The 24,724-nt window shown below is 42.5% G+C and overlaps 1 long non-coding RNA gene across 9 annotated transcripts in view; it reads right to left on the bottom strand.

Moving 5' to 3' along the window:
• Positions 1–24,724, bottom strand: part of LOC121674823 — a 210,883-nt gene that overhangs the window by 139,219 nt on the left and 46,940 nt on the right. For 7 of the 9 annotated variants that reach the window (XR_006019857.1, XR_006019864.1, XR_006019863.1 and 4 more), the window contains 4 exons: positions 6,505–6,591; positions 4,385–5,531; positions 3,562–3,702; positions 598–825 (listed from right to left, as the gene is read on the bottom strand). This is a non-coding gene — a long non-coding RNA (uncharacterized LOC121674823). The other 2 variants (XR_006019858.1, XR_006019865.1) reach the window with 2 other exon arrangements.

Genomic DNA, 24,724 nt, shown 5'->3' with positions numbered 1-24,724 from the left:
CTCATCCTACCCTTTCTATAATGGTTTTCTACACTATCTCCTATATTATCTCACACTGCATGTTGGCCTACTTGGAAAATTTACTCACAGTTCTACAACTGTGTGTACTGGGTTTGCGGTTGTTTATGGGGTGGGCACCTTCACCAGCCAAGGTCAAACTACTACAACCTGTCAGAGCGACAGGTCTATGATTTGTGAGACCTTACAGGAGAAGTGTGGGGTTTTTTTTCCCCCCAATGTCAGTGTTAAAAGCAAGATCAGGTACATATTCTGGCCAAACCTCACAATCAAAAAAAAAACACCATCCCAAACAAAAACAACCAGCAGAGCACCAAACCTCAAATGTTAATGAGTCTTAATGACTGGATTATCGTTAAAAAGTCACAAACAGAAAGAAAAACTTCACCAAATATTTGAGAAAATCAATACAGAAACTGCTCCCAGTCCTCGTCGGGAACTATTCAACACTAGAATAGGTCAAAGCTCTGAAAAGCAAATATCTTTGTCTCCAGGCATATGCACAGCTATGCCTAAAGAGTGAAGTGTCCAACTTACGCCTGGTCTTTTCTGGAAAACAGGAAATAGGTGTTTTCTTACCTGTCTTTTGAAAGAAGGAAGACAATTCTTCTCATGGGGTGCAGTTGAGCACAGGAAAGCAGAAGGAGACTGCAGCATCACTGCTCCCAGAGAGAGACACAGCTCACCAAACAAGGCCGTGGACAACATCATCTAATTGGGAAGTCAGGTCTGCTTTCAGCATGAGGTTGGACCAGATGACCTCCAAGCATCCTTTCCAATCTATAGTTTGATGATTCTAATCAGTAACTGAACAAAAAAATTTAAATATTCTGCCAGTGAGAGGGTTTTGATATGTTCTTCTCACAGCTATAACAGTTGATCTAAAGTATTCAATGTCAAAAATATATTGTCATGCAAATTCTTCCTCATGCACTGCTGAGTTCATGTTTTTTATAGCACACTTTAAAATAGGACACAACCGTATGCGTTTACTTTGGTTGATTCTTTACAAAGACACCTCTGTGAAGGAAGAATGCTGTGCTAAGAGGCCAGCACATCTGCAAGGAAGACATGAGCTGCTGTGCCAAGCATCTTACATCTTTCCTGCCTCTCCCTAGATGGGGTCTGGTCCTCATGGCACACATCCTGCAGTGCCCAATGACTTCCACTTACCTGCAGTATTTGTAGAACTTTCTGGGTTTTGTGGCCAGCCATTATTTTTGTACCAACCTTGCAGCAATTGCTAGTAACCTCAGCATTACCTTTCCGAGCTGTCACACAAGCTGTGTGCTCAAAAATGCCATCCGTTTCAATAGGAAAGATACCCCAAGGACATAGATGTTGAGCAAGTATCTAGCTGCTTAGCTTTCTACCAGACAACCAAGGTTTTTTGCTTAACTGCCAAAAGCAGAACTACAAAACTGTTTGCCAGAGCCTACTCACTGTCTGTGCAAGTCCCTTCTCATCTGTCAGAGACTGTTCAGCTCCAGACAGGACAGGGCAGAAGAAACTGGCCCTTCTCTTCAATTTTATTGCCCACTGCAGGCACATATGTGTGTCCCACCCCTGAGTATGTCATGCCACTGGCCATTGACATAATAATTCCTGTGAAATGCCAGTGCTCAAAACAAGTAGAATCCCCAGCTGCCCTTACAGTAGTGAAAGCCAAGTTTCCAAAGACTGCAAGGCAAAGAGGGGTGTTTCCAAGGGCAAGAACAGCAGTCATGTTCCTGACTGGTTGCTGTCCTTGAAAAAAAAGGATCTGTCTTGCACGTGTGAGCAGCTGGGGCAGGGCATGATCTTCCTGCAGGGACATCCTCTCTTTGCATTGTTTTCCCTTTTTAAGAGTACAAGTGTTGGGCAGCCGCCTGCAACTGTTTCACTGTAGGATGAAATTAAATATAGTGTTCTTAATAAAAGAAAAAAGTAACTCACACAATAGGAAGATTTAGTTAGGTTTCTGAAAAAGGAAGAGCAAAGAAGCAGTTCTCCCCACATGTCTAAGGCATTCTGGAGTGAATATTAGGCTCATATAGCTGCAAGGAGCTTGGGAACATACGCCAAATTTCCAGTGGGACAGGCAGAAGGGCCAATGAGAAGGGATGCTGACAGGCTAGGAATGGAGTAGCAACGTGGTATTTTAACACAGATGAAAAGTGTAGCTCTACATCTGAGAGCAGCTTTGTTAATGCAGTTGTGTTTCTCAGGCCACATAGCTGAACTGTCAGTGGGTTTGGCTGTGTCACCTCAGTATAAGCAAAGCTTGATGAAATGTGAGTAATTTCTAAAAGAAAGCATTTCTGTGGGTTTGATTCTCTGTTTTGTGGTCATTGCCTTGGAAGGAACATTAGTAATTTTGGGCTTTTGCACTTGTATTAAAAAAAATATATAAGATGGGAGATACAGAAAGTTTTAGCAATGGTTAAAAGCTTGCTGAGGGCCTGCAGCCAGAGCCTTGCTGGACCCACAGGGTCACCTGGACTGCTGGCAGCCAGCTGTGTGGGGGCAAGGGGACTGCCTGCCCTGTGGGGGCTTGGCACTGGCTGCCCTCCCCTTCCACCTCCTCCTTGCTGGGAGCTGAGACGAGGGTGAGGCAAGTACAGCCCCGCTCACTGCCATGCCTGAAGAGCCTGGGAGGGCACACACACTGCCCCTGCTCCACATCCAGCACAGGCACTCTCCCTCCCATGCAAACCTGAGGGTCAGGAACTGGCAGGATGAGCAGGAGACAGTGGAAATCAGCCAGTGCACAGCAGTGACATGAGTGCTTAGGGTCTAATCAACATCTAGACCCAGCTGAAGGAAGACACCTACCTCCATCTGGCTTCCATGTCCCTCCATTGTCCCCTTAGAGCTGGTCCACAGACCGGTCCTCTACAACCCACTTTTTTCCAGAACAGTTAAACACTGTGCATAACGGTAAGACTCATGATTCCTCAGCCCAAATTAAAACATCTTCTTGCCTGCATCTGCTGTTAAGAACACTTTCCTCTCTGACCATTCAGGAGCTCTCTGGCAGTCACAGTCCCACCCCCAGAGACTTTAAATTCTGGGACCAAAGCCCCTTTGCAGCGAGCAGCTACAGTGACCCGACAGGTACCTTGCCTGACTGCCTACACATCCCACATTCATACAGACAAGATTTTCTTAGCAGCTCAGTCCCAGGTTTCCCAAGGCAGAGTCTCAGATCTCTGGTTCCTTTAAGTAATTTTATCATGGTGTAGCAACAGAATAACAGCTCAAGCTTGTGCCTTGGAGAAGGGACCCTGAACAAAGGAAACACTGGGCTTTTATACCCTGAGTCTGGGGTCTTCCCCCTGAGTCCTCAGCTCGTGCTGTCTCTGAATGTCCAGTCAGCTGGCTGGGCTTTGTTGGGCAAAGGGGCAGCACTAGGTCACAGCCTCTTGCCTCGAGCTGTCCTCCCCCAGGGCTCAATCTGCAGCTGCCCCCTGAGCTACCTGCACTACATGGATTCTTCAACAACTGCCTTAGGGTTAAGGGCCTGGCAGCTCCTACCTCTGGCCAAACCTGGCAGGAACTCACCTCTGAGCTCGCAGAAGTCTGTCAAATCCAAGGCATTTCAAAAGCCCAAGTAACTTGAATTATGAAAGCTGTGTAGATGTTTCCAACAAAATTTTGATTTGTTGAAAAATTTCCAAGGAAACCTAAGAGTTGACTGTGCAGCTGTAAGTTGAGAAAAAGAAAAAAAAAAAAAGCATGGTCTTACTTAGTTTGTAATTGTAGCTCAGTTATAGTTACCTGCTCTAAAAAATCTTTTCCTTTATTAAAAGTCTTGAACAATAAAAGTTGCCTCTATCCCCCCTGTAAATGCAGTGTAAGCTTTGTAGCTAACTAGGAAAAGATCTGTAACATGTATTATGCCATTTGATACATTCCAGAAATAATTTTCCAATAGCATTGAGACAGAATAAGTGCAGTGCATATAAACAAACAGAAAGTACTTTGGGGCTTGATGTTTAAGGGTTTAGCTCCCAATTCTTCCTGCAAAAGTGGTGTCTCTGGCTCTGATGCTCCTGCAGTGGATGTGTAAAAATTCATACATTTAGCTTTGTAACTGCCCCAAGACATGGTTTTGATTCCCACATAAGCCATAGCTTGCTAATTTCTTGGGTTCATAAAGCTTGCAGGGCAACATTAAGGCTTACTACAGAATTGTTTCAAAGAGCATGATAGCTGCATGCAGTTAGGCATATCTTAAGATAACACAACACCTTTCCACAAGCAGGGAAGGAACAACAGCTGCTGTCCTATGTACCTTGTATGTCCTGAGCACAGTGGTCTGCTGAGGGAGAGATGCCTGAAATATCTATGGAGTGTAATACCCTGAAGCAAAGACTGCACTCACCCATGGCTCAGGTGAAGATGTTAGCATTGTTGATAGCTCCTTTTCTGTAATGTTGCATCACACTTAGCTGTCAGTGGTGGATGCTGTAGGCAAAGCCAGCTCTGTGCTAAGGAAGGAACAATGACACTGTCTGGAGCCAGAGAAGGGGCCACCCCAAACTGAAGATCTCAGTCCAGCAGTCAGGTCTCCCTATATGCTAAAAGAGAGGTTTCCATCCTGCCAGGCTGATTGTTTACATGTTCCATCCACAGGGTTTAGGAGGCTGTCCCGACCAAGCACCTTCACTCAGAACAGCAACAGAGGGAACATGGCTGTGACAAGTCATTCATGATTATTCACAATTTCTGTCTATCCTTAAGATGGAAAGAGACCAAGGAAATCAGTGAAATGCATTAACAGGACTATTTCAGTTACTTTCCCCCAGCTTTTACACTCTGCATCTGTCTCTCACTTACTGGCTTGCAGATACTTTGATAGCAAGCCACAGAAACCACAGCAGCAAGTACTTCACCAGTACTGGGGAAACTCTCAGGGGAGAGGAGAAGAAATAAGTACAAAATTGTTACTCTTTTTGCTCTCTGCGTTTATTTATTTTGGACCCATTGGGCTAGACCGCAACTAAAACTTTATGAACCTAATAAAATTCCCAACATTCTCAGACATGGGTCGTGATGTTTATATATTAGGCAGAATACAAAGGTGTATTTATGAGGAGATTGGAAGTACTTAGAGATGCTTGAGCTCAGGCAAAGCACAAAACACACATAAGAAATGTTTTCAAACTTAATACAGGTAAAGTCAAGCTAACCAGACAACACATCAAAACCAGAATTGTTTCAGAAATGCTGTGCTCCTCATCACAGAGCCATCCCACATAGTGGTGGAGTACAGGACAAATTCATTCTTTTTCAATAGGTGCTACCTATTTATTTACATTGTTCTGCAAGTTTTAAAATACAGCTCTCTCATTATGGTAGTGGTAGTAACTATACACACTAATAAACAGGAGAAGGTTGCAAGAGCAAACTTATCTTTTCCTTTCTGTCTTCATAAAACACGCACTATTCCCTGATTCAATAAGCAAGATGTACTGTCTGACTCAAGTCGAAGGATAATGGGTCTTGGCGACAGATTAGGCTTTCCATCTCTGTAAATAAGAAAAAGCTAGAGGGAATATATGCTGGGATTTATTTCTGCCAGGAGCAAATAAACAGTTCTGTCAATACAGATAATCCCACCTCCCTGCTTCCCCCATCTCTGTCTTGTCTTTGTCCATCTCCATTGAACCTCATCAAAAAAAAAAAAAAAAAGAAAAAAAGAAAGAAAATAAAAGAAAGGTTAAGTGCTTATTTTCCTTCTGTCACGCATGGTTGCTTTACTGATTTCAGCACTAACTTTTTTTGATACTTCCTGTCACTGGAAGACCTCTCACTCTCTCTCCCCACAAGAACAACATACGTTTTCAATTTAGGTTATGTTCCCAGCAGATGTTGCAGGACATGAAGGTCTTGCTTTCTCTTTCATTAAAAAGGCACTTGTAATACATTTTATTGTCTTGGATGGAAAACGGCATGTACTGCAATATTCAGGAATCAGTCAATGTGATTGCATAATCTCTATCTGAAAAAATATAATGAGTTAACAAGAAAGAATAAAAACCAAGGTCTGCGTTACATCTCCATGAAGAGCATTTTTAAGCATCCCTCCAAAGGGTGCTATGGAAGGTAAGGTTCAGTGTCTCAGAGGAACTCCCCAACGCTAATACCCACACTCATTCCAAGAATCACTTCTTGTTTTCTTCATAGTATTTTATATAAAAATTCTGAGTGCATACCAGTGCTTTTGGTTCTCCACGTGGACCTCCCGGCTATGCCGTGTGCATACAGCTTCATTTGAATTTAGACCTGTTAACACAAACCCTCCAGTTCTCAAGGCATGACACCAACAGCTCATGTGGAGCCTGAGGTATTGGTTAAAGTGTCATGTCAAGATATACCATCCTTGACTGCTTGCTGCTGGCTGGTGGCCTGGCCAGGGCCACATCATCCATGTCTTCCGTGCAGCAGGAGGACTGGCTTAAAATGGCTCAGAGCACCAAAACCTCAGTGCTTTAAACTTACCTAAGAAAGATGGACCAGAACAATTGAGCTCCTGCTTCAATAACTGTCACCCAAGAGCAAGGCTTGAAAGGAAAGGAATAAGGCAGGCTGCATAAAAAAGTAACAATGAAATCTGATCAGAAACTCAATACACCAGAAAATGGTATGCTACAGTCCCAAAGAATTTTTTCAAAAACCTTTAAGCTTATGTACACTAGGAAATTGCTGCTAGTAGTCTATAGGATGTTCACAGTGTCACAGAACCATCTGTTACCTGATTTCACAAATACCTACTGCTAAACACATATATATATATATTTGTGTGTGTATGTGTATGCATCTTTGGGTGTATACTTTACATACACTCATATTTACTTATTCCATCCTTTGTGTCGAAACTAGGAACAATATGAGGTTATACCCTACAGCAAAACATACACAAACATAATGTGGAATCACCAGAGCTGCCAAAAAATCCCTACTGTAGAGAGAAGATTAAGTCTTACAAAATGGACAGCAAACCACAAGTTTCATACAGAATGCTTGTTTCCAATACACTTAGATTTTATCATTCCATTGTTTCTTCCTGTATTATGGAAGCAATTGTTTTTTTACTAAAGCATAGGTATGTCAGAGCCAGAAGCAATGGTCCATCTAAACCTGCATTTGTGACAGTAAGTAATACAGACATCATACAATTCATGGATATCTCAGCATCTATTCCCAACCACATAAATTCAGCCAGTGGCTGTGTCTCTGGTTTCCTCATTTTACATAAATTTGTCTATCTTCTCCTCAGCTGATATGCAGCGCTTTTTATTGCTGACTTTGGAAGTTACTCCATAATTTAATAACTCTTTGTGTAACAGAAATCCAGCTTGGATTATAACTGAGGTTGGTGGTTTCCACCTGGTATACTGGGGTTCCTGACTGCACGCACTAACTTTCCACTTGCACCTTTCTCTAGGCACTTGCAGAAGGCACTTACTGCTTGAAGTGGCTCCTGGCATCCTGGGACCAACAGGGAGAGATCAGAGGCAATTTTGCACAGTGCTTGCCTTCTCCTGGCCATGGGCTGCTGGATCTGAGTGCTGGCCCCACCGTGGGTCAGTGCAGTGTGGATCCTTCCTTCCTGGCTGTAGCACCCAGCAAGCAGCAGCAGGGCTCAGCAGCACCCTGCTCATCCCTGAAGCCCCTCAGATCACTCCCCCACCATCTGCCTCCCTCCACATGGATTTATTTCTGACCCAGGACCTTTCTAAGTAAGGAAAACCCACCAGGGGTCACACTGAACTCTGGTCAGTCAATGAAATGGTCTAGTTTTGACTGGGCACTTGCCACCTTGGCGTGGGTGCTGCTTGCCTGATGCTGCCTGTTCTGAGCTTCCCTTCACCCTCCCCAAGACAAGCCAGGACTTGCCTCTGCCATGTGCTCTGAACTCCTTCGTTCCAAGAGTGGGCAAAACCAAATGTACCTCAAACTCTTGAGCAGTGTCTGACTGGCCGGTCACCCTGGGTCCGCCCCCAGTCCTCCCCTTTCCCCTTCTCCCAATAAAAGAAGGGCCCCAGAGGGGGCCCTGCGCTCTTTGGCTTTGCATCCCTTTTACGAACTTCTGTGTGCTTCTGTCTCTGTTTGAAAGCTTCTAATTGCAGGAATTAGGCAAACTGAAGACTATATTTCTCCCTCTTTGCTTCTACTGGTGGTATCAGCTTTGCAGCTACCATTTGCCGCTTTCAGAGCTACTGAAATGCTGGATTGCCCATGCTACCTCTCTAGGCTGCCCGAGGCTTTCTAAGGCATTGAACTATGAGCCTAGCCAGTAAAAAGCTGTATTTTCCACACTTGCCCAGCATCTGTGGCCCATAGGGCACATTGCGGCTCCACAAGCCAGTGGGGATGTAATGTCCAGATGATTACAACTGAAGGGCTATCCCATTTTCCATTTCAGCAAGCAGCTCAAATCCCAAGGAAGTCCTGGTGCTCAGTACCATAAGCTCCTGAGCCATGCAGGGACCAGGAGCCAGTGGTATCCCTGTGGAGTCAGGAACATTTGGGAATTCAGCCACTGGGACTCGAGGCCCAGCAACCCTCAGCTTGGACTTGTTTTCCTACCTGCAAATAACCTGTTTAGTTTTGTTTTATTTTCACAACTGATCACAGCAAAACCAAGCCTGAAAATCCTTCCAGCAGCATGACAAGCTCTCTCCACACCGCTCCCAGTACCTGGCTGTGACAATCCCCATCCTGCTGGCATGGGAGTGGGGCTGCCCAGTGCCAGCCCCAGTGAGCACGTGGCCAGCAGTGGAAGATGGACCCTGCCAACAGCGCCTGGCTGCACACCGAGGGACACCACCCAGGAGCAGGGGGAGGGTGGGCTTCTCCTTCATGGCATTGAGGGCATTGAGACCAAACCAAACTTGGTGCAGCAGGAGCAGCCCCAGCCCCTAGGCACTGCAGACCCATGAGCACCTCAGGAAGAAAAGGAGCTGAGGAGCAGAGCTAGGATGTGCAATGGGAGATGAGACTTCAACAATCTGTCAGAAATACCGCTTACACTTCAGCTTGTTAAAAATGATCAATGTGCAGACTGAAAATATTCCTGCTCCTGGGGTACCTTTTTTTTCTTTTAAGATTGAAATTTTTCCTTCTGTATATGCCATTTGTTTATAGCCTAGGAATTAGCATTCTGACATTTCTCTCTGCCTTTTCAGGTTGCATGTTGCTGTGCACAGTGATCCCTCTAACTTTTTCTTTATGCTTCTGACACTTCTTGGCCCTGACACTCAGGCTTGCCTCTCCATGTTCAAACAGTAGCACAAGGCTGGGCTGCATGAGCCCAAATGAGGCAGACAGCCCTGAGGATCACAGTGGGATGGCAGGGAAAGCAGCTGAGAGACTCTGGAGTGCACCAGCAAGTGGGAGCAGCCATATCAGGGTGAGGAGAAACAATCATGGCTACAGGGATGGTCATCCTTGTTTCCCCATGCCTGGAAAAGAACTTCCAGGAGGGCAGCGTGCCGCAGGGATGGGGAGGGAAAAGGCAAAAGGTTATCCCGAGGATATGGCGGCTCCTTGCAGGCAGAAAATCTGAATTGAGCATACAAACATCCCACGTTTCCCAGCATGGTTTTCAATTAAAATAAACCCATTCTGTAACACCGCCAGAGAATGGTTCACTGAGAAATTTATTTAAGTCTGAAGTATCAATGAACTCAATCACTATTACTCTGTGAACATTTATTAAGAATATAAAAATGAAATTAAAATTGCCAGATTAGGGAGATTTGATGCCCTTTGTGGACACATACTTTTATTTTCAGGACAAAGTTGCTTTACTTCCAAGAAGTCTGATGAATTCATAGATGGGAACGCACTAAAATCATCCACCGTGGTATTGTATAGCACTCATTTTGCTTGCTGTTAAGTGATATTTTGTAGTTCCTCTGTTACCTCAAGAGACTGAGTTGATTGGCCTGGGTTAAGCCAAAAAACTAAAGATAGAAAACCACAAAATATTGTAACATATATCCAAAAATCATAAATCTGTAATCAGCAAAGCAGAGAACCTCTGTTAACATCTTCTTCACGTAAAACAAGTATTTTTTGAAGCATGCAAATAAAGAGAGTTAATGAGACCAATTTTAAAAAGTAGCTTTTGCAAGCCCAAGAGTTTTGGATTACTTAGGATGCAGATTGCTGAAAGCTGGGCTGCTCTCAGGAATCCCTTAACTTTTTGACAGCTCTGTGCTGCACATTTACATCCCTGTGAGCTGCGTTGGTCCTGCCTGGGAGAGACAGCCTTCCCGAGACCCATGGACCAGCCCATGGTTACGCGTTTTCCATGGGCTGGTCCCTACAGCTTTTTAGCACAGTTGCGCACGGCACTTATAACTGGATCAATAAAATAAATTTGGCACACCAATGCCAAAATCCCCATGTAATTCTTTCTCCTGAGAAGTTCAACTGCTCAATAAAAATGGACAACAGGAAAAAAGCTTTATCACGTGCATTATCTTATACGAAAAAACACCAATGTTTGATCTTGATTTAGGCCGTTTCTTAATACTGCCACAAGATGTTAGCACCTTGACATTTTGTTGTCATTATTGCTGCTTTCATTTCTAAGCTGGTGCATCTTCCACCTACTTCTAGGCATGTCCTGTGCTCTTGCCCTGGGGAACAAGACATCACCTCTTTCCTGGTCTTTTAGGGATTATCAATGAACATACAGTAACTGTGAAATAATTAACCTGTAGATCAATCTCTTCTCACAAGTACATGACCAAGTCAACTGGTAAACTCAGAAATATGTGCATGGTTTTCAAGAGGTAAATATGCCTCTCTGTGTGGCATATACTTGACAAATAACCAGCATGTCTGAAAAAAGTTACTTTCTAGATGCTTCCGTAGGGATTCAAACTTTACCATTAGATCCCAGTTTTTCAGTTTGCTGTGACACATACTTCCACCCTGAGAGTTACATAGCATCTAACACCACCACAGTCTTGGCAGAAAGGCCCTTATTGATACTTCTATCACTGTAAAATCCACTCATGCTGAGTGAATTAATTACTAAGCTAACAGTTTTTAAGACAGCACAAGATAAAACCAACCAAAAAGAATGCCAAATATAAAATTCCAAATAGAACCACAGTGTCTGTTGAAATGTTAAAATAAGAATGGGATAATGTTTGCAGTGCTGAATGTTGGTCCTTGGATGAGTTTTTAGTATCACATTTCAAAACACATTGCTCATACAGCTTTCTTGCAATGCTTTTCAACATGCATATCAGCCAGTCCCAATAGTCTAAAACCTCTCAGGCCAATTCTGGAAACTATGTAGCACCTGAATCCCATTTATTTCTACATAAACATCTCAGTTCCTTAATCATAACTGGGAAATCTGTACTCCTCTACCTCTCAGGATTTATTTAACAAACATTACATAATACTTCTAAACTCCTTTAGATACCACTCTCTGGGCAAAAGGAGAGCCCAAAGATATCCTAAACAGATCAAAGTGAAATAAAAAATTAAGTGAGATCAGCAGTGAAAAGATGAGCCTTGCTTTGGCTCCTGGAGATAAATAAGATAGATAGATAGATAGATAGATAGATAGACAGCATGTAAACTAAAAAGCCTCAGATTATAATCCATAATTTGCAAACTCCAGATAAGAGTGTTTTCAGTATGCATACTGAAACTCAAAACTATTGCTAATTCATGGCATTGAATTTTACCTCTACTGTCACTTATATCAAATTATTTCCATTATTCACTAGAACAGATAAATAGTAAAATTCAGAAATTAATACCAGAAGTTATATTTATGGAAATACTGCCTAATTTTTGAAAAAACAACATTGTGCCATGTCACTGGCTCAATACAGATGGCCTCATAAACCTCTCAGCAATGTATAAAACCCAGGGCTATATGTGACTCCAGGCTCCAGGACCTGTATCTCACAGATGACTGAGTGCTGCAGCAGAGAACCAGAAGCCGTTTCTGCCCCGTGGTGGAATGTGAGCTCAATGGGCCCTCACCTGCACACAGTGCAGGGTGAAGCCAAACGGGGGAGTGACCAAGAGCTGCTGTCCCCACCAATGCGCCGCAGCACCACATTGCACTGCCAACAACAAGCTGCAGACCCATGAGCTCCTAGATTTCTTAAATCACTTTTTGGACATATGCTCACTCCCAAGACTGAGTGGTGAGGCTGAAACAAAAGCCCAGGGAAGCAGCATGCTACAGAGCAGAGCCTGAATTTATACACACTGCCCTTTCTGGCTCCACAAGCATTCATAGACAGCCCTTCTCCGTTATCAGTATACATGGTAAGAACATCAGACTTCACATGAGATATTCTCATTTACTGTCTTTTACAAGAGACACCTGTTTACTTAAGTCAATATATCTACAGCTTAAATACTCCCATTTATCCTATTTATCCCTACTCCTATCTCCTCCCATGGTACAAATCTGCCTGAGGTTTAATTACTGGAAAACCTCTGAAATAGCACAGATTGCAGATACTAAGGGATGCCCTGTCCCAGGTCCACCTTGTGCTTGCTCAGGGATGCTGCCCATGCTGGGCACAGCTGACACACAACAAGACCACACACACCTGCCTTGTCTCCTCTGCCCTGATGGTGCTTCTTGCTGGACTCAGGTGCTGAGCAGGAAGAATCCATCAGGCTCCAAAGCAGAGTGGCACAGCTGGAAGGAGGAAGTCTGGGAGGGAATATTTCCACACAAGTAGCCAGCAGAAAGAAGGTGCCAGGGAAGTAAAGCCAGGAAATTATGCAAAGAAATCTCTGTTCAAAACACGATATTAAGGTTTCTCCCAAAATACTGCTGAAGAAACCCAGAATTAAAATCATCCATGCTGTTTAATTTTAGCCCTTGCAAGTACATCTTCCAGGGACAGATGGGCCCTGAATGCCATTACCACAGTACATTTTTCTGTGTCTCAACACACACGGTGGATGGCACTACCTAATGAGCAGTGGCAGCATAATACCTTGATCTTCACTGTCTACAGCATCACCAGGCTTCTGAGTCTGAGCAAGGAGAAGCAACGAGTGGTCTGAGTAGGTTGTCAGAGCTCTCTGGGGATATGAACACGTTGATTGCCAGTGATCTCCCCAGGCATCTGCTGGCAGCAGAGAAATCATGAACTCAGAAATCTCATTGTTTTGCAGATCCTTAAGGCAGTTCTGGCTCTCTCTCACAGCCTTGGCTCAATATGCTGTTCTTCAGCTTGTTTTCATCCAGGTCTGTCTCTTCCACCACCTCGGCCAGGCCCCCTCAGGCCTCCCCAAGCCAGCAGTGCTGGGTATAGATCTAAGAGTTCTGAGGAACATCAGCATGGCTCCCAACCCAGCCTGCACTGGAGACCCAATCCACCCTACCCACATCTCCTCCCTGCCATGGCACTTCCAACCTCACCCACCTCCTATTTAGTCTTTGTTCTCCTGGGTCACCTCCTTGCCCCAGAGTTTCAGTTCCCTCATTCACTGGTAGCGGGTGCATGTGTGGCTGTCTGTGTGCTGCCATGCCTGAAGACTTCTTGAAGAACAGAGAAAGGACAAGAAACACAAGGACATACACTTCCATTGAAGCCATGAGCATATGAACTAAGCAGAGACCATGTTTCACTGTTACTCTGGCAGCCACAGGATTACACATACCAGGGTTTGCTCTTCCAACTGGTCTCCATGTACTTTTTTTTATTCATCTGGAAAATGCTCTCATGCTGTTGGCCACATAAGAGATGGCAAACAGCTAGACAAGTGGGTGGAGATTCAGTGTGGGATCCCAGGGATGCTCCAGAGGGCTTTGTGAGTTCAGAGTTGTGAATGCAATAAATGCTGTCACAAGTGGTCCACTGATGCATATCCCAAGTAGTCAAAAAACAATTTCCCTCCAGAGACTTGTGACTCATTTTGTATCCATAGCCATGCTAGGCAGAAGAGTATTCTTGGAAGGCTGTACCAGCCTTGATAGGAGTGACATTTTTTGGATGAACTTTTCAGGAGTCCCCAGCTTAGAGAAGGTACCAGTATTCGTCACCTTTTTTTACCCATTATTTCCCTTATTGCCTGTTTCTTTGTACCCTGGAGACTGTCTGATGCACACACTTCCATCTGATTTTTAAGCACTCTTGGTTTTGAGACATCTTTCTTCTGTTCCAATCAGTAGATACTTTACTTGAAACCCCTATCCGACTGCTAACATACCTTGAAAAAGAAATTGAGTATCTGCAATGTGGAAGGTTTTGGGTTACTTTCCTCTCAGTGATTATCAGGCCATTTCACATTTGCCCACAGTACCATTAAAATGCTTATAAATGCCCCTCCTCATCCCTGAATTGCTTTGCCTTGCCCAGTTTTAACTCATCATGGCTTTTAACTCTCATTTTTTCCGGCTAGCAGTAACTTAGAGAATGTTCTTGTGTAGCTGCCACCTCTGTTTTCCATTTCCAGAGTTCATTTGTTAACCTCAGACTTTTTGAGTAGTCCCTTGTGAAGTCAAATTCGTTTTTTACTTGTTCTCTGCATATTTTTTTTCAGAGGAATTTTAATTTGTTGCATCCTAAATTCAGATTTCTTAATGTAATTCTCCAGCTTGTTTGCACATCCCTGGATCTGCAGTACTTCTCATCATATCCAGGCCACTACGACCCTGATCTAACTAGGCAGTTAAGGATGTACTTAATTTAAAGAACGCGTATAATCCAATCCCTGTTCAATAGAACACGTATACCAACGGCTGTTCCAATGGGACAAAAGCACATGCTGAAAGTTTCTGTAGATTTGTAAAACTTCTGTTCTTGAAATCTAAGCCTTCAGTACTACTGCAGCACCTTCTGGCTCCTAAACATTTTGTCTCAACTAAACAAAAGGAGATTTGCAATACTCTGTTGTTTTCATCTTTTCATTTTCATAGGATTTGACACCTTCCGGGTTTTATGTCACTGCAGGTCTTTACATCCTTTAGAGAAAAGCGACAGCATGTTTTACTATACTGATGACAAGTCACCATGCTCTTGAAAGGCAAGAGATCTCTTATTCAGGTGAGCAAAATGAAGCAGACTTTTTACACCTCCAATTTCTGACCGGTAGGATTTGCATTTGTGGAAGAATCTGTAGAAATCAGCTGTGAAGTCTCAAGTTTACACATCTTTCTCCAGGGCTCAGACTGAGAGGCTGCACAAAGCCTGTATGGTCTCAGGCCAGGCTTCAGCTCAGCTCTCTGTTCAGGTTCCTTCTTTCCTTCTTGAAGAAAGTGACACCTGCCATGCATACAGAAGTGTGTTTCCATGAGATGAAGGGATGGGGAAAGGCTTCCCACTGCCATCTCCCTGGAGTAATATGTCCATGTCTTGCCACAAACCCTCCTGGAAGAGCAAAGTTATGATTCAGTAGTATAGTACTGTCCTGGTGATTATTTTGTTTGTTTGTTTTTACACCAAACTTCTAAAAATATTAATTTTTGCTCTAATAACCAAATACAAATTGAATATAAATGGAAAGGAAGTGGTATGACCAAGCAGCAAATCTTTTTACCAGTCAGCTTTGCATTTAAAATTAAACATAATTAAAGATAATGCTTAAAAACTTTGCACCTTGAGACAATCAAGCAACATTCCTGCAGTCAACCAGTTGCAGTACTCACAGCTTCACTCAGTGTCTCTGAAGAAAAAAGTTGCTTTGCTTCCTGGCTAAACTGTTGACTTGGGGTAGAACATGATTTCCAGGCAAAAGGCAGAACAGAGCACAGACCTGTTTGATTCCTGGCTTGGTGTCCTGTTGTTGGCTTACACAACATTTCAGTTTAAATTATTCTGAGTTGTCTTTTCTTTCTCTTTTTTCTTTCCTTGTCCTTTTTTTTTTTTTTTGTAGGTTTGCCTCATGTTTCAGTATTATCTGTTAAAAATGCTGTGCAGCTTGATACTATCACCAACACCCCAACAGCACTTTAGCACTTTATCACTTACTCCCTTTCAAGCAGAAAAGGAATTTTTCTTGGTGTTAATGGAAGTGCAGTCAAGGGCTGTGTGAGACCCCTCTGAGAAGAGGAGAACATACTATGCATTTAGTTTAAATCAGGTTTGGAGACTTTTTTAATACAAAAATAAAATGTTTTCTTAACATAGGAAATGATTCAGAAGAATCTGCAGGCTACAAAGGAGGGTAATATCCCTCAGATGGTACAATTACCCAGACAACTGGAAAAACTTCAATTATACATAAGGCATAGCACTGCAGAGCTGATAGCAATGTGGAAAGTTACAGAAAGGTATTCTGCAAATTCTTCTAGAGAATAAAGGGTGAGCATGTTGCAATCAGCAGCCAAACTTGGATAACACGATATTTAACGTATTAAAGATGTTTAACATCTCTTCATAACAAAATAGAGGAGTCATAAATCACAAAGTACTGGTTCCTTTGGGTATCACAATTCTACAAGTTTGAAGACAAAGAATATATCGAGTTTCCTTCTCATTATAATCTCCATGTAGTAACCTTGAGGTTGGAGAGAGAGGTGAGAGTTTGTGGAAATATGCCTTCAATGAGTGAGAGGCAATTATGTTTTGGATTGCTTGAATTTCTTAAGGGAAGAGTCTGCTGCCTGAATAACTGCAAGCATTTTGTCTCATAGGGATGAAATAACAGAAAAATTGGTATTATATTAAGTAATCTGAATAGTATTTTGTAACTGAGACTGACCTTTAAATTTATCCACTTTCCCTATCAAATGCTCTCTTCCAAAAACTAATTATTGAGTCATTCTTTTCCTGTCTCATATAAATACTCTTTCTTTCCATCTTCAGGGCTTTTTGTGTTTGCACGAACTATTCCTGTTTCTCCACACTAACAGAATTTAGCTACTAAAAAGACCCCAAACAAACACAGAAGGGGCACTTCAAAGTAGCCAGACGTTGTGCGTCAGAGGAGAATTAGAGAATTCTAATAGCTGTCTGGGTATTTATTTGCAATCATTTACCTGATAATTTTAAAGTACTTTTGATCCATTAAAGCTTTACAACATCCCACAAAGTTGGTGGGTTTAACCTTCTTTCACAGACAGTAAAAATGATAAAGAAATAGCTTAGCCCCCGTGCTGTAGGTCATATGGATAGTAACAGAGAGGTGCTATAAACAAGGTGACAAGGCTACAATGTTCCAGCCATTAGCCAACACCATCTCCTTCTGGAATGAGCAGTCAGTAACGTGGCTGTCTGAGGGAAATGGGGAAATCACTGCAACTTGAAAATTATTACACAAGGCAGCCTTCCCTAAAAACTGGAGAGCCAAAGGTGAATTCCAAATCACATTGTGTATATTTCTACATTAAAATAAAACCCGTTAGGTGCTTAGATGGTGCTCTAAACAATAGAGGGGGATACATGAAAGAAGAGCCTGCTTCTTGGCATCTGCATCTCCCAGGAGCTGTGGGGGTACAAAAAGCCCATGTTTGCAGCAGGATCAACAGGAGCACCAGGACACTGGGTGGGAAGGAAGGCTGCACTACATGAAGGCACGTGAGCAAGCTTTTGTGGGCAGCTGCACCTGGGGTCCACAGCCTGCAGTACTGTTTGCTGGGCAAGGCTGCCACCAGTACCCAGGCAGGGCAGCTCAGGGCTGGGAACACTGCTGTACCTGTGCTGTACCTGTGCTTTACCCAGAGCCACTCCATTATCTGCTCTAGTGCCACACGGGAGGGTTCCTGCCAATACAACTCACAGAGTGGACCTGAGAGCATGGCATGAACCTGTGTCAGGGGAGGTTGGGTATCACAGCCACAGGATGTTCGGGCACTAGAGAGGGCTCCACAGGGGAGAGGTCACAGCTCCAAGGCTGACAGTGCTCATGAAGCCTTTGGACAATGCTCTCAGGCATCTTGGGGATGGTTCTGTGCAGGGCCAGGAGCTGGACTCGATAATCCTTATGGGTCCCTTCCAGATCAGGGGTTTCTATGATTCTATGACTGCTTCTGAAGTTTCAGCCCTGTGCAGAGAAGCATCTCCAAGCAGATTGCATCCAGCACTCAGGATGTATGGAGCTGAGATCATTACAGTGCCGTGACGACCACAGCAAACGTTGAAAGGAGTCCAGGCCATTATTGCATAAGATTTGAGCACTTTCCTGGCAGTGACTGCAAAGAATATGAAAATGTTGAAACTGAATTCATCCTCAGTTTCAACATCATCTCTCAGAAAGAGTCAAACAGCAATGGAATTTCAAGGGGGAAAAGCTCCTATAAAACTAATGGCTTTTCACTCTGTCAGCAGATGATTAATTCCTGGTGCTGGAGGTGCATCTGAGTGACTTAGAATGCAGTTCTGGAAATCACAAAGAAGCAAGAGAGGTTCTGACTGAGGCTTAATCATTCTATTCTCAGCCCTTGCTCTGTCCAAAGCTCTGCTGAATAGAAACCAGCAAGAATTTTTCCTTGAAAAAGGCAAAGGAAAACGTCAAGATAATCTCGGTTTGCAGCTTGGGATCTCACATTAAGAAGAAAGTAAAGCAAGACAGATTAAAAGTAGTATTATTTTTTCTCAAAGTCAGATGCCTGATGTTCAGCACCTAAATCCACTTTTTTTTTTTTAATTTGTGTGTCCACTCCCAAAGCCAGTATAAACAGGTTGATTGGGCCCTCTGCAACATATGCCACACAGGCTGACAGATTAATTTGGAATTGTAAGCTAGTTAGAGTGACCCAAGTTAGAAAACTTTCTCTAAGTGATTCACCAGTGATTACAGAAAAAAGCAAGTCCTACATCGCCTCTCTCCCTATTTCTAAGTCTAAAGACAGGAGAATGCAAATCTGTACTTTTCCCAACAGCAATCTGCACCACTTCTGGAAATACATTCCCCAGCCCAACACTAACTTGTCGTAGTCACTGTAAAGTGGGTCTCAACAATCTACCTCTAAAAACCTCCTGTGCTAGAGCTGAGAATAGAGACATGAAAATATTTAATGCTTTTTTATCATTCTATTTAACTTTAAAAAGTACTAACTAGGCAATATAAATCCAGCATATATGCATATAGATAAGATTATTGTATTTTTTAATGTTGAAATGTTTTTACCAGTGTTTAGTAAGCTACCCTCCAAACATGCAGAAATTTTAGTTCTTAAAAAAAAATCAGGTTTTTTAGCAAGCGGTAGAACAACCAAAACATTTTTGCCAATCAAAACATTCTCAAACACAGATTTCACTTTTCCCAAAATTTCATAAATATTTTTTTAAATTCCTTGTTATTCTTTTTCCCAAAAGGAAATTTTGGCTTAAGCAGTGCTGCCATTAGAGACAGAAAGTTCCTGATGTAGATATTCAACAGTGTTTATATGCATTAAACATTATCTTTCTGCATTGCCCTTCATACAGTCCCTACCTTTAACTTCTGCAGAAGAAAAAGCAATTAAAAAAACAAACAAACAAATTGCCTGATCCACCCCTAGCTCTCAGAGTAATCTCAGCCTTAAGAGTCTTTACGTGGAACTCAGTTGACATGCTATGAGAAACAGTAGCTTGGGATCACCTAATTAAAGACTGTTTAATAAAGCAAGCAACTTTTACTCAGCATAGGAGGTTACACTAGGATGTCTCATCAAAGGAATGTGTACTGAGGTGTTAACTTCCTTCACCTTGCCCTTTGCCTTGCTATATTTTGTCCAGCTGCTCACACACCATCCAGAAGGTCCATCTGGTTTTGCCAGGATATTATTTCAAACTTTCTTTCAGCAGACAACAACTCCCAGCTGGTTTCCTCACCCTGTGCTTTAGCATGCTGTGACTTCTGGTGACAAAGTCATCAATGGCACAATTAAACAGGAACACTTTCCAGATGCTGCAGGAGGAATGCCATGGCTCTCTTCCTCCAGCTCAACCCTTGCCCTTTCAGGTGGTGGCTCTGTGGCCTCTTCTTTAAACTGTCCCCTACCACTTGAGAGTCTGCCTACAAATTCCCATCTCCCTCAGGTTATTTTAGGCTCCTGCACAGCTCAGTGGCACTGAAGCCCTGCTAGATTGAATCTCTACACTTCACTTCCTTTGCAGAGGAATTACCTTGTAAAAGAGAAATATCATCTAACCTGGTACAATTCACCTTTGAAAAACTCCAGTTGCTTTTAATTTTTACATTCTTCACTTGCCTATCTTTGTTCTCTATTGTTTCAAATCTCTGCATACTACTGAAGTGACACTAACGAGCTGCCCAGATCATTTTTCCCTTCCTGCAACAGAGGGTGTTACAGGCATTATCCCCCAACCATAAAGTGCTGCCTTGGAGTTCATAGGTTATTAAAAATCCTTTCTACCAGACCTGCAATTTCCTCTGCCATATCTTGGACTATTATGAGATGGACATTATCCAGCTACTCTTCAATTGCACACACACTCATTTGCACTTCCACAGTTACCCCTGGCTACCTTTGTTCCCACAGTCTGCCTTACAAAATATAGTCTCATTATCAAACAAAAGCAAAGTATCCTGTAGTCTGAGATAATACTTGGACTAATTTTACCTTCATCCCCTCCTTATTTGACTGTTGAAAAGAGGGGATTTTTTTTAGACCTTGCTTCTAATTGGGTGAAATATGTTAAGTTTGGAAATGCTCTTGTCTCCAGTTACAGATCTCAGCAAAAGGTTCAGATAAGCCATCAATTGCCTGAGTTATGTGACAGAAAGGTCCTAATACTTAGAAATAATCAAATTTGAAGGTTCTTTGCCCTGGAATTGCACTGGCTGATATGCCAGTTGTCATCTAAAAACCTACTTGGTCCAAAAGAGAGAAGAAAAGTATTTCAACACAGATTTCAGCTTTCAATGTATTTGTCATTTTAAGTATCTAGGTTAGCAAACACTGCTCAGAAACTGTTTCAATTACTACCTTACCTTATTTGCTACAATATCCCAGAAGAGCTCCATCCAAGTAGAACAGCCCTGTCTGGGTCTGAAGTGCCTGGGCCAAACCCTTTGTTTCTGCAGAGCACCTGCTCATCTTCCAGGTCACCCAAAGCACACCCTACACTTCCTGCTCACCCATCATCCAGCAGACAAAACTAGTGCTCACAGTAAATATAGAAAAAATAGGGAGAATTTGTATTCATTAAATCCCCAAAACCCCTCTTCCAAGTCCTCTGGCTTCAGTGTATACACCGAAGATCTTCCCTTCTCTGTCTCAAGCTCCTTCCATCTTCACCACGCCAAAACCCCAGCTCAAGCCTCATTTAAACCATATACAAGGAGCAATTTCAATCCACTTAATATGTGTAATCAAATCACTCACTGTTCAATATATTCCAGAGTTTGGGAGTGTTTATGAAGCTGCCACAAAATTTTCAGTGCACTGTGGAGCTCTGCTTTGAATTGCCAAAGAAACTGGAGGTTCTTGCCATAAAATTGAGGACCAGTGTGTCACAGAGCACACGTTGCTTTGTCTAATTTGAACCTGGAAACAATTTCTATGTTTTTTTCAGAACTGGTGAGTAACCATTGTGCAACTAAATTCATGCTTCCATGTTAGTACTGAAACAGATTTTCACAGTGGGTTTGGCCTTCTAAGAACTTTCTACCCCACGATGCCATCTCCTCTCGTAATATCCACATATTAGATTTCATTAAAGAACAGCTGAAATGCAGAATGCTTTTTTTCCCTCACATCACACTTCCAAGAGAACCTTTACTTTTAGCTTCTACAGGGATTTTATGAAAGACTGAGGAAGCAAGACATCCCAATACATCAAAATGGTGTCTTTTTAGCCAGTGTCCATAATGTTTTGTATTTCAATTAAACAGCATGCTTGTGAACTCTATTCCCATGAGAGATGCCTCACCTGGCAGTGGCACGGTGGTGCTCCCAGGTGCTACATGCTGAAGTAGAGCTGGCAGCACATCTTTGCTTAGGGATGCCCTGGTACAAGGCATGCAGGAATGCTCCTGGGCTTCTGAGGGCTTTAACAACACAAGCTCATGAGAAATGCCCTCTGGGGCCAGACCAGTCATCCACCCAGCCCTGCCATCCATCTGTGACAACGGCTATATTGTCACTAAGTGTGTACAAATACAAACGCAGTAATATGTCTGGCAGAGCTTAATTAATCCCTGTTGTTGTAATCAAAGCAACAGAGCACTCATTTTGGATTGGTAATGTACACATTTGTATTGTGTTCTGTACAATCCTAATGACCAAACAAAATAAACTTGGTCAGTTTAACCCCTTAAGATATCCTCAAAGTGTCTTTCTGATTACAAACAATGAGCAGGCAGCACCTCTTCATGAGGAAAAAGGGAGAGAAACATTAAATGACCATACAAACCCCATGGGTTAAATTGGCTTATAAAAATGTATTCATCCTGGCTAGCCTATTTTATTGAGCAGAGCCAGAAAATGGCTCTAACTGGTTATGGAGGGAGTCTTCCATGCTGTTAGTCATCTTTGAAAGAGTGGAAAACCCACTAGAATAAACTGTATGGAAAGGAAGAAGGAGGTCCATACACGCCTCTGAAAAACAGCTCTCTCTCAGCCCCAAATATATTAGTATCATTCCCCCAAGTTCAGCTACAATAGGAATGAAATTCAGTGCAAGTTGCAAGTACCACCTCTTGTTTGTCAAGAGATGACCCATGATGATTTGTTGCCAAGTTGCATTTAACCAGCATTTTTAAGAGACTCACAACCAGTTTCCTTAGAGGTGGGTGTTTGGCTGAAAATTTAATCCTTTTTCAAAAAGCAGGGATAGTGAGGAATACTTGACCAGACCTTCTTCCGGTTTTCCGGAATAAAAGCCTGGACTGGCCTGTGGTCTCTCTCCTCTAGCCCCTGAACCCACCCATAGTGTCAGTAACCTGTGACTTGGAGGGTGCTGCCTTTCACACTGCTTTCTAGCATTGGTCTTGTCAGCAGAGAGGAAAAGAGAGATGGAAAGGGACAGAGCACTCAAGGAAGGCAGAATCCTTAGAAACAACCACTAATGAACTCAGACAGACAAGTTAGAAGTGAAATACTATAAAAGGATACTGTCAGATGTTCTCAGAAATGGCCTGCAGTGGAGAACTGGCCAGTCACACAGTGCTGGCTCTCCCCAGCCCCAGCTTGTTAAACTGTTATGAAGCTAAAGTTGCATGAAATACTTTCCTAACTTCACTTTCCATGGATGTAATAATTATCCACACCACAAGGGTGTTTCACAACTGCAGAATGGGAAGAGGAGAGATACACAAGACATTCTGTATTAAAATGTGATCCATGCTATGGAAAACAAATGAGAAGCCTTGATCTGCCCTAACTGTGAAGCAACTTCAAGTGATAATAAGACACCAATGATGAATTTGGGAAATCTGGAGTACATGTGGAACTCATCTGAAGCATACAGCCAAAAAAGAAATGCACTGATTTTAAAAGGGATGCAACAGGATATTTTGTCCATAACAACTAGCTGAGGACAGTCTAGCCTGCAATTATACCTTTGTAGACATAAGTTTGGTAAATATTTTTATGTATGTTAATATTTGTTGTTTACAAATATAAGAGCTCATCAAGACAGCATTTTCCTCCCCAGTTTAGAGACACCAAAAGTCACAAGGCCCAGTACAGCAAGGGGCCTACCACTAATTCATGGTGTACTAGTCTTTTAGCTCAGAAGAAAACAAAATCAGTATTTGGTTTCAAAAGCATCACAATTATTTTGAATTGCTCATGGATTTCTAATATCAGCCTGTTCACAAAATAGCTAGAGCCAATCCTTACTGCAACCATGTTGTCAGTATGCCCATAGCAGGACCAAATAAGTTAATCTTCTGAAATCTTTTCCAGCATGACATTTTTGTAATTTGATTCCATGAAATAAGTGCTGTCTTTTTTTGAATCAAGCTCCAATGTGCCCAGACTGTCCCTCCTAGATTCTGTCTAATCTCTTGAAAGACCTCGGTGACAGCAATTCAGCTACTTCCCAACAAAGTTTGTTCCAAAATCTAAGCCTTCTGGATATATCTATAGAGTATCTCAGTTCTCCATCTACTACGTGGTTTATATTTATGTTATTTCTTTGTAGTTCTTAGCAATTCTCATTACTGACATTTATGGACAACATTTTGCAATAGCCTATCTCGTTCTCATATGCTGATTTCTGCTTATTCACTGAATATGGAACTTAGGTCTCCAAGCTGGATTTCTTTTTTCTGTTTCCAGTGCTAGGAGCTCACAAGTCAGGTGTAGAGATGTTGAGCACTGAAGGACTGACGGATCTGGATGTAAGTATCCCTAGCCAATGAGGTTCATCTACATAACAGAAGAGAATGCAGCTTGAAAGGAAAATAAGAATAATTCTATGAGAAGCCATGCTCAGAGAAGCTTTTAGTGGCTAAAATAGCACATCACTTGGCAGTTAGCTTTTAGAGAACAAAAACTAGATGCACCCTCCTCATCATCAACAGTATAACTTAATGTCAGGCTGCTTGCTGCCATTCATTTTTCTAACAGGTTTTGATCTTACATAGCTCAGGAACATTTGCCCACTTGGCAGAGACTTCACTTCCACTGTACAGCAAAATCTTGAAGTAGGTGAATATTGCCATATAACATTGATAATGACAAAAGTCAAAGCATTTTTTATTCCTTATTTTTTTGCTCCACCTCAAAGCATCACTCCTTTTTTTCCATAGTCTAATACTGAAAAATAAAAAACAGTTAAGGTGTACTTTTATGTCAAACACTGGTAATTTATCA

This window comes from Corvus kubaryi, unplaced genomic scaffold (genome assembly GCF_017639235.1).
Source record: "Corvus kubaryi isolate FWS band 111438036 unplaced genomic scaffold, C.kubaryi_AGA036_p1.0 71, whole genome shotgun sequence".
NCBI lineage: Eukaryota > Metazoa > Chordata > Aves > Passeriformes > Corvidae > Corvus > Corvus kubaryi.
Note: the sequence above shows the minus strand (reverse complement) of the source record. Positions and strands in the feature narration are given on the sequence as shown.